General features: G+C 39.2%; 1 protein-coding gene across 2 annotated transcripts in view; it reads right to left on the reverse strand.

The window, feature by feature from the left end:
• The window catches only part of SLC7A11 (solute carrier family 7 member 11), a 77,136-nt gene extending 75,281 nt beyond the window's left edge, over nucleotides 1-1,855 (reverse strand). The window contains exon 1 of one of the 2 annotated variants that reach the window (XM_064416522.1): nucleotides 1,614-1,855. The gene's annotated coding sequence lies outside the window, so the exon portion shown is untranslated. The remainder of the gene's footprint in view (nucleotides 1-1,613) is intronic. The other variant, XM_064416519.1, reaches the window with a different exon arrangement.
• Nucleotides 1,856-10,987: the final 9,132 nt, after the last annotated feature.

Consider the following 10,987-nt stretch of genomic DNA (forward strand, 5'->3'; position numbering starts at 1 on the left):
AGCAGTTCCCAGATTTCTGTTTGGCATTGGTGCCGTTTTTGCTTCCCATCAGAGCAGAGTCAAGAGTCCAAAGACAGGAATTCCTATTCTTACCAAAGCAGAGCAAAAATGAGGAATATCATTAAAACAGGGACTACTCTATTAGAGGTAATTAGGGAGTAATTTCTCTGATTCTCCTCTTCCACTGGTCCTCGCCTTCCAAATGGGAAAGGCTTTGTTGCTTCTTTATCATGAAGGGAGAATAGAAGAGGCACTAATCCAGAAGTTCCAACAAGTCCCATAACCAGAGTAGGGAGCTTTGTGAAGTGCTCTCCTCTTTGTATGGACAGTCTTGCTATTCTTCACAAAATGGAGGATATCACCACGGAGCACGATGTAAAGGATGAAAGGTCAAAGTAGTAAAGAATTTTTTTTTCTATAATGTATTTCTCATTATATTTCCAATACTGCTTCTCCTGACAAGACCTATTCTGAACACATTGGGCAATAAAATAGAAATTCTACCTCCTGACAATTGTTCTGTCAAAAAACTGGAAATGAGAAACAATGCTCTGAGTCACAGTCCATCTTCCTAACTCTCCCTTCACCTCCCCATGAGGGGTACAAAAACCAGTTTTTCTGTAAGTGTTCCCTTTCCTCTTGACTTCTGCATGGCAGCCATGTATTTGGGACCTATGCAAATTTCAGAGATTGTTCTTACATATACGGTTTTATTTTTATCTTCTGAGCTTATTCTACCTTATCTATCCAGATATGCAAAACCCACTGCTATAAACTTCAGATCTCCTAATAAGTGAATTCATCTTGTTGTAAAAGATTCGTACATTTTTATTTCTACTTGCATGATCTTGCATTTAATTTCTCTTCTTCCCTTCTGATAATTAATTACTTGGGAGTGTGGAGAGCAGAGGGAAAGGTGAGGAAAAAAGCCAGGAATTGTGCCAACCTCAGATTTGAAATAGTTTCCTTTATTTTGGCAGAAAAGTTTTGCGTTAGTTGTTTTGCATTCCTTAACTGTAGCTGTTACTACATTTTGTTTAGAAGGTGAAATTGTCTGAGTATGCAAAAGTAATTCCACAGATAAAAAGCAGGAATGGTTTAGCCTCTGTGTTTTGGATTTTCATGTCTGTTGGCAGTTTCTGTAATCGAAGCAGCAGATTCATAGCTCAGAACCACAAAACACATAATGAGCTGCAACTACTAAAGTTTGCTGGGTTAAAAGGAAATCTGCCACTGTTTTGTGGCAAATAAGTCCCAAAAGTAAAGGAAAAAAAGTCTGTGAACAAAACCAAACATGCATTGGTTTGTTTCTCCCCCCAAAATAAATGTCCAGGTGCTCAACTACCACCCAGAGAGTGAAATTTTGGCACACCAGGGATTGTGCAACTGTAAATTAAGGAAATTCTTCTTTCTTCCTCCTGCTACTTGCTGACAGACCACTCCATATATTTTAAGAGAGTATGGATGATGTGCCATTGTCCCTTTTCAGGAATGGAAAAATCCAGCCGTATCTATATGGCAAAATCCGTGACATTGAGAAAAGGATATTTTTTTCCTCAGGAAAAGACAGATGTACAGTTTAAACCTCTCAGTTACTATAATATCCGTCTTACCTAGGTACCAGCTGAACCAGTCAGATTTTCACTGTAGCCTGATAACATGAAGTGCAACACATTTCTGGTATTTGAAATTAAGTTGTGTCTTTACAGTCATGCACAGTACTTAACTTTCTCTGCATGGCTTTTCTGCGTCCATGCTCCCCTTCTGATCTCAAATTACAGAAATTTATCTGCATTCATGGCTTCTCAACATACTCTTGGCTCTTTTTTCTGTTCATCAGAAGGATAATTTCCTCTTCTAAAGTCTGATGCCATCCTGGAGAATAAACATTAGAAATAGATTACAAGCAGTGTGTGTTCAAATAAATTACATGTTTAAATGTGTCAGTTAAACTATAATGCTCAATTAGACAGCTAATTATGTTGAAAATGCAGTTGTGTGCATAAATTGGTGGCCACGCCCCCAGCCTGCCTGGCTGCTTCCATTCACATATTGTCCCTTTGTAAGTTTTATCTTTCATATATCACCCACTTCTAGATTTATCTAAGTGCAGTCAGACACTGCTTTACTGTTATTTCATTTTAAAATATAGTTTCAAATACAATTCAATCTTTGCACTGAGTTTTACTACATGCCATCAAAAATTTAGTAGCAATAGGATTTGTGGACCAGGTCCCCAGACTTCTCAAGGTCATATTCCCAAAATGCTTTTCCTCTCTTTATGATTACTCACTTTCCAGGATGCTTTTTAATCATTCTCACTGCAGCATTTTACAAGGAAAAACTAAATTTCTTTTAAATTTACATACACATGTGAACTTTAGAGAAGCAGTACAAGAAACTAGAGATGACACACTTACACTTAAGAAACACAGTCTTAAAATTGTCACTGAATTTTTAATACTCGTTACAACCTGGAAATCAGTTAGGAAGAAGAAAGAGTCTGCCAGCATGAACTAAATGGTTTCATTTCAGAGTGATATCTTGGTATGACAAAATACATCCTTGTACTTAATTCCTGACATATCATCTCAAAATCATCAGATAAAATAGATCCTTTCATATATATTTTCTCTGTTTTACCACTCATTTAGTTTCTATAGGTTTACCAGTTTTATTGGCAACCAATCTGACTGAAGCATTTATACACAGAAAAACCCAAGCTCTCATAATTGATGAGATCTGAGAATAGATAAATTATTTGTTTGGTGTTTCCAGACAGCTACATATTTCATTTCTCACAATATGAAAGGAATCATACAACACCAAATTTCATCACTATAACTGGGTTAAAAATTTAGGCAAAATAAAGACAGTGTGATAGCACTAAAAGGATAAAAATAAGCTTCACTTGAGCTCAGCATAAAACACCAGTTCAAGCAGATGGCTGTTCTCTTGAGTTCTTATGAGGAGATAATGCAGAAAAAATTATGGTGAAATAAAAACTCCAAACCTGACCATTTCCTTTCTTTTCCAGGTTGTTCTTTCCTCTGAATTATAAAGGTGTAAGTTTCATGTTGAGGTCTAAAACCATTGTCATACAGTTAATCCATACAGTTAGACCATATGAGCCACATTATTAGTGTTCTCTGTCAGCCCACATTTCCTGGTAATATATTTAAGATCCCACACAGGAAAAAAAAAAAAAAAAAAAAAAAAAAAAAAAAAAAAAAAAAAAAAAAAAAACCTGAAATAACCCCTGTCAGTAGTTCTGGGCATATATGGTAGCAAAATCCAGCTCCTCAAGGCAACCAAAATTAATCTGGATAAGTACTGAAAATAACAATGTAGGAGCCTACTCCAACTTTGACAATGTAAGAGACAAAATGATCTATTATATAACACCTTCTTTCATTTTTTAAAATTTGTTACCTCTACAGTCATTCAAGAGGGAAAGCTTTCAGCACTTTGTTCTGCTTTGTCCTTTCAGGACTTTTAGTAACTCCTCTGAACTACCTTAACAGCCAAAATCCAGGGCATGTTTTTTTTGGCATACACTACAAATTATTAAATTCCACTTCAAAAATAAAAATTCTGTTCTTTTCTGTCTCTTTTCAAAAATGGCATTAAAATTCACACATCCATTTCTGACACGTCATTTTGAACCAGTAGTCTTGGAACAGACTAACTGATATATATAGAAGCAGGCTTAGTATTTATCATTTGGTCCAAGTCACTGAGCAGTGCTGGCTTGCCAGCCTAGAGAGTCAGAGAGTGACACTGAGAGGGGCCAGAAACTGCTCAGAGATTTTTAAAGGTTCTTATGACTGTCACTAAGCTCACTGCTTCACAACAGATTGAAAAATGTGAGAGGTTTTCCAGCTGAGGTCACATGAGTCTTAAAGAGGATTAACATGAACAGCCAACTAACAAATGCCAGGTTTTTTTCATTCCATTTTTTAAATCCTCCTTTCTTTTCTATCCTGTAATAAAACTTTTTTTTCAACTTTTTTTTTTTGCCTTCTATTCTATATATTTCCTCCCTTTTGGCATAGCACGTAAGAAAACTGCAAGTCATTTAATAGCTGCATAGAGCACAACAAAACTCTGTGCTACAGACTCTGAGGATATGGAGTGCAAAATGAATCTCACTCAAAGCAGGGAGTATTAAATCACATAACCAGTGAAACAGTTCAGGATCTCAGCTGCTATTTTACACATTTCAGTTGTGGCATGCTTATCTCTCCATTCTCTACTATCCCTGCTCTGTATATCAATAAAACCTGTTCAGGCTTAAACACACCTTTGGCTTAGCATCCAAAGTCTTTGCAGAAATAAAACATAAATGCTTTGTATGAATCACACTAAAAGGCAGCCTTCAAAGTGACACCTCCATCAAGGCAGAACACAGCACCCTGGTGCAACCTCATCCCATCAGCTGGCCAGCTTTCATCTACATCTCCAAAACATTAAAGGCATCACAGTTTGCCCCAGTTCTACAATTATTGTGCACACACAGTGGGCTGCCTGAGTACAGCAAAAAAATCAGCGAAACAAACATTGTAACTAGCAGATGTCACTATTTTTGCAGACCTGAGTAGTTTAATCAATAGTGTCATACTTATTCACGTTGAAGTCTTTCCTGGGTAACCTGATGTTCTCTTGGTGCACTTTCAACTGAAAGCTAAGAGAAAGAAAAAATACCGAGCTTTACTTTTTTGGTGGAGAAAAGTGAGACAAGAGGCTAATACTGAGCTGGTATTGTTCACCTTTCTCTTCTATGATCATCTCTTTTCAAAACAAAGAAGTAATTTCTTGTTCCCTTATTAACTGCTGTACACTAGCTTAACACCATTACAGCATTTCATAATAGCAGTTCTTCAAAGCCTGGCAAGTTGGATTCCCCAGCAAGCTCCATCCACCTATAGGACATAGGCTTGACTCCAGCTGCAGTCCCAAGAGCTCTTGACATAAAAATTGCATCTGAATTACCCCTATTTTAATTGCCAGAACACTACTCCACAGTGAATTTGCACAAGTCCTTCTGAGACATATTTAACTCTGGAGAAAACAAAAACAAAAACTAATGTTTTCCATTTTCTGCTTAAAATATATTTTATTTTAGAGCATCCACTCATATTAAAATTTCACACTATCCTGTTCTTTAATTTGTTTCATTTCAGTTTAGAGGGAAGTTTTCTTGGATGTATTTTTCAACCACTTTAAGGAAACATAAGAGGAACAAAACCCCAAATCTTGATCTTGACCGATATCTCTCATAGGACTTCCTCCCCTCATTAACACTTTTGAATATCATTTACAAAGCAATTTGACATCTGTATGCACTTAAACTATGAACATCTCAACACTTCCTTTTTAAATTCCTCAGGAAGTAATGGTCAGGCTTAAATGCTAAAGAAGAGGTAGATAAATTTCTGAATGGGACCTCTGAGAGACAGATTATAGCACATTTCACTATTACATTAAGTTTTCTCCTGGCAATAAAAAAAAAAAAGCCAAAGGTAAAGGAATCTCTCACACTATTCATTTAGGTCATAAAACTTTGTAGTGCTTAAATATTTCAAACTAGTTCTTCCAGAAAAACCTCGAACAAGTAATATTTCTTTTTTTTTTTTTGGCAGAACTCTCTCAAAGTTTGCGTGAGCCAATCTGAGCTGTAGACAGGAAGAAGTGGTACATTAGTACAGCTCCATATTCAGGTAGTGTTTTCTACACACAAGAAGCACCATTCCATCAGATTATCAGCCATGAACTTTTTCAATATATATCCAATAGCAAATTAAATAACAACAACAAAAAATCAGACAGATTTTTGTGGGTGAAAGTTTAGCAGTTCCTCATTTTGAAGCTAACGATGTTTGTACATTTAAGTAGCTACATCTACTACTACTCCCAATATGTGGGTAAGAAAAATTCAGCTTTATGTTCTTGTTGTAGGTTAAGAAGGAAGTGAGTTTTTTGGGAGGTTGTGGTCAAACCAGTCAGTGCTTGGATTTGAATATTGGCACCTGGTTTGGTCACTGAAGGTATGGAGCACCTCTGAGAACACAGGGGGTTAAAAGCAAGAACTCCCAGGAGAACTCTCTCTTGGTCCTGGTCCTTGAAGGAGCTCAGAGCTCCCCTGCCCAGCCAGGGCTGGCTGGGGGAGGGAAGCCATGCGGCCAGGTGACGTAGGCCAGAGCCTTGGGCAGAGGAGGGGGATGAAGGCTTGGCAAGATGGAAGGGTGGAGGAGCCCTGAGAAGCATCGGGCCCCCCTCCTATCCCGAGAGAGAGAGAGAGAGAGCCAGTGCCTGTGCTGCCTTGAGGTTTGATATCGTGCTGGCAGCATGGCCGACCAGGAGTGGGGGATGCGGCACCCTCCGTGGGAGTTCTGGGCAGACAGAGGCAAAGATTTTAACCCCTTTCTAGAATAATGGAAACCTTAAAAATACTGATCCTCCTGAATCTGAATGAGGAGAGAGAGATGAAGTAGGAAGAAATGAGCAAGCGTGGTGAAAGTTGGTGCACATGAGAAATGTCAGAAGAGGTGAGAAGAATCCTAGGTGGGAGGAGATGATGGAGTAGCCTTGAGCTGGACTCTTTCTTGTATGGCCATGGATAGACCTATGTAAATTTGGGGGGGACTGGTGTCCCGAAGTTGAGAGACTGCTGCTTTTGGAACTGGGTAGAGCATCCTTAAACAAAGAACCCTAAAAGCAGTCCAGGTCCATGTGCAGTGGTGAGAGTGCTGGACATGGAGGGAAGAAGTCACGAGGGCCGATGTTCTCCGGGTGGTGCCACGAGTGACATGGAAACACAAGTGGTTTCAATTGTGCTTCCGGGGGAAGCCTATGATGCAAGGGGAGACTCCTCTCTCCCTGATAGACTTGAGAGTTGATTATTTAAGGGGTGGTGATGAACTGAAAGTTGATTATCTGAGAGATGCTGATGGGGTGGAAATCTATGGTGTTATTTCATGCTGTGGAAGAAATGGGAGGAGGAGGAATGTATTTGGAAGGTTTTCATTCTTAGTGCTGTGTCTGTCCCTTTTTAGATATTGTAATTAATAAAGTTTGTTTCCTTTACTCCTGAGTTGGAGCCTGCTTTGCTCTGTTCCTGATCACATCTCACAGAGGCCACTAGGGAAAGTGTATTTTCATGGGGGTACTGACATTGTGCCAGCCTCAAACCATGACAGTTCTTTTGGAAGGAGGCAGGGATAAAGGTCCATAAGCAGCTTCTTTCACCCAGTTGTTCATAGGAATGTGCACTGGCTACATGACAATTTCTGTCATGAACCATCAAGAAAATGCTGAACCTGGTGATATAAACTACCTCTTTTGCGAAAATGACTCCACCAGCTGGCAGCAGTAACCAGGAACACCACACTTTTACTTATCATACCACCAAGCTTCATGGAAGGAAAGGGAAGTAATCATTATGTTTACATTCAGCACAGCAGTGCAGAAAGAAATACCGGTACAACTCTGTGTGATTTAACTAAGCTTACTCCAAAAGCTCATCCAGTGAAATAATCATTGACTAATCTCAGCACATAGCTGCAGAGACACTGATGGCACTGGTCACTGATTTTCATGACTATCAAGTAACTGATTTTGATTTGAATAGAAAGCCGTCCACCCCTCTTTGTCTTTGGCTTTGGTTATGCCCATTACCAGTAAGTAAGTTGCTTATATTGCTTTTCTCATAAATTTCATCATAATCTTGTGCTGGTGTGATCATTTTTGTTGTGAACATCATTACATTCTAGTGAATTATAAATGGCAAAAGAGGCTTCTCTTAGAGTACGTGTCAGGTCTTCTAATGCAAAGTTGTTGTCATTTTCTCAAAACCTCCCTAATGTGAGTAACAAGCAAAAGAGAAATTTTCACTCTGCTTTTAAAATGAGGAAAACACTTATTAGCCTCCAAATGATGGTGGACCATAGGAGGAGAATTCTTCAACAACTTCTCTTTCCACCACCTGCCACATCGTCTTTCTTGTATTTGCAGCCAACATCTGCAGTCCCACTCTCTGCCCAGTGACTCCTATACTTTATTCCACTATGTATTTTTTAGGTATTCCACTAGGTATATTTCAGTAGTATTAAGAATAATCAAATTATTTAGGTTGGAAAAAGCCTCTCAGGTCACCAGTCCAATAATCCAGCACTGCCATCTTCATCTTTAAACCATGTCACTAAGTACCACACCTAGATGTTCTTTGAATGCTTCAGGGAGGGTGACTTCACAGTTTCACTGGGCAGCCTGTTCCAATTCTTGACAATACTTCCTGTGAAGAAATGTCTTTCAATATCCAATATAACCTCCCTGGTGCAATGTGAGGCCATTTCTTGTTGTCCCATCACTTGTTAGCCGGGAGAAATTACCAACTTCCAAATAGCTACAACTTTCTATTCCTCTCTCCCAAACCTCCTTTTCTTCAGACTGAGCACTCCACCTCCCTCATCCACTCCTCATCCATCATGTGCTCCTGACCCTTCCCCAGCTCCATTGCCATTCCCTGGGCACACTCTAGCACCTCAATGTCTTTCTTGAGGCAAAGGGCCCAGAACTCAACACAGAATTTGTGGTTGCAAAGCCCTTAAGGCAGGGACTGGGCCTTCAATTTACAAATATAGATTGATCAACAAAACAGAAATTCCTCAGACTGCTCTGTACACAGGCACGCCCAGGCATTTTCTCATCCTGGTGTACACATTCCTGTGGCTGGTCCAGTGCAAGTGTTCATCCCAACTGTTCATTGATTTGGCAGACATCTTTCCCATCTATCACATAAACACACCAACAAGACTCAGTCAGTTCTCAAAACCCAGCTGGACCCAAGGCTATGGAAAACAAAACCACAAAGTTTCTTGTCCAGCTCTACTGATGGACCCTAACCAAAGACTTCTTCACGACATGGGAAGCTGAGCAAGACCACCACATCTTCACTAAAATTGGTGCAATATGCTATGTACAGAGCAGTGACCACTAAAAGCTGCACCACCTTCTGTCTCTTCCCTCAAATATTTTGCAAAAGGGACTCTTTAGGCCACTGTAATTCCTGTACTTTTGAGAGGAATTAGTGTTCTTTTGAGAAAATGCTGTCCGTACAACTAAGTTTTCAATTACAACCATATCCATTGGCAGTGGAGAGAACAGATCAGCCCAAGTATGGATGGCAAAATCCTCAGTGTAGAAAGAGATTCACTAAGAGCCAAGTACTTTTGCAGGCTTAGGGTATGTAATTTGTCATTTTTTTGTCCTATGCAAATACTCTGCACCTCTGCTGGAACACATCTCCCCTCCACCATGTTAACATCATGACATCTGCCAACGTATGGTACCTCAGCCATTCCAGTGCTGGCAAGATCAGCAGCTCAGCACTGGAATGTTGCAGCTCAGCAACTCTTTTTGTTTTCTCATTTGCATCTTTTTTTACAAGAAATAGGAACCCTGCCTGGAAAAAGTTGATTCATTACAATATTTCTACTTTTCTTCTTTCATGTATGGGTCATTGGAGGCAGACAGAGGTTAGACTGGGTTTATAAAAAGATGCAGAATATGTAGAGTATGCTCTAAGAACTGTCTTCTTTTCAACTTTTGCCCTGTTCTGAGTTAATATGAAAACTGTGAGTAATTTTTTAAAACTCAGAAAAGATGATGCCTAAGGCATCTCTAATCAACTCACTGGTGAGGCACAGATAATTCTGCTGAGCCCTACATGGAAAATAAGTTATGTTGAATTTTAATACAGCAATTACCATCTGCCATTTCAAGACAATGATTAGCTAATGACCCATTTAAGATGCATGTGTACGTTGCAAGCTACAGGAGAAGAGGCAGCAGAATGAGGTGTTTGCCAAATGAATTACCCCTTAATGCTTCAAGAAGGGTAAAAATAGAGTGTATCCACTTCGAAGCTTCAGCATCAGATACTAGTGACACAAAAAAAACCCAAGAAAAAGAACCACCAACAGATATAAGAAGCCTTGAACTAGCCTTAAACTGAATCCCATAGTCTGAGAAATAGACTGGCATAGGCACATCTTTGGGCAGAGAAAACATTAATAACCAAAGAAAAAAACACAGTGAAAAGTGAAAAGATTTTTGGAGGGCATGAATAATTCAGGAAAAAGAGGGACTGTCGCAGTAGAGACAGACAAGACACCTTTTCTTCATGGAGCAATAGCCAATCTTTATTGTTCACAGCTCATATTTATATGGTTTTCTAAAAGTATCATATTTAATTTTATCAGTTACTGTTGCTACCCAGTTCATTGGTTAGTAGTTGCTAGTGTACATGCTCACCAAAGACTTTCTTCCCAAAGATGTTTACATTCTTTGTCATGGGTACAAAATAATTCTCATGGGTCCAGAATATTTTTCTCATGGGTGCTTGTAAGGTTTTACCTATATGCAACAAGGAACTTGAAAACATGTAATAATTTTCCTTTTTTCTACTTGTCTTTCTGACCTGTCCCTTAGCTGCTCGGGTTTTAAGGCATATCCCTATAATCCTGGACCATAAAAGATGATGTAGTTCCTCTGCTTATCTAGCATTACACAACCCAGCTTTAAACCAGAGTCAGAAGTCACTGGCTATCTTTAAACTCCATGTCTCCAGAAAAAGCTTTTCCCATGGTTGCTAATTATTAGAGGAAGCAATTGTGTGTACTCTAGTGTATGTCAAGACATTGTTATGCTAGATCAAATCTATGGCAAGCTTCTCTCTAGCTACATAAAAGTACCATTATGTTTTATTATGACAAAGAGATGGACTTTTTTTGAGGAATAAAAATGCAAGAAGCTACCCTTGGTGGCAAAGGAGGACCCAAAACAAAATTACCAATAAAAGCATGGCACGGCATAATTTGCTCATACTTGGTACTAGTGGACAATGGGAACATAAAAGGAATCACAGAAGAAACAAAGGCTGCATGCCTTTGCCCCAGCCCAAGGGAGCAGCTTTGAAAAATAGTCC

Source organism: Passer domesticus, chromosome 4 (assembly GCF_036417665.1).
Source record: "Passer domesticus isolate bPasDom1 chromosome 4, bPasDom1.hap1, whole genome shotgun sequence".
NCBI lineage: Eukaryota > Metazoa > Chordata > Aves > Passeriformes > Passeridae > Passer > Passer domesticus.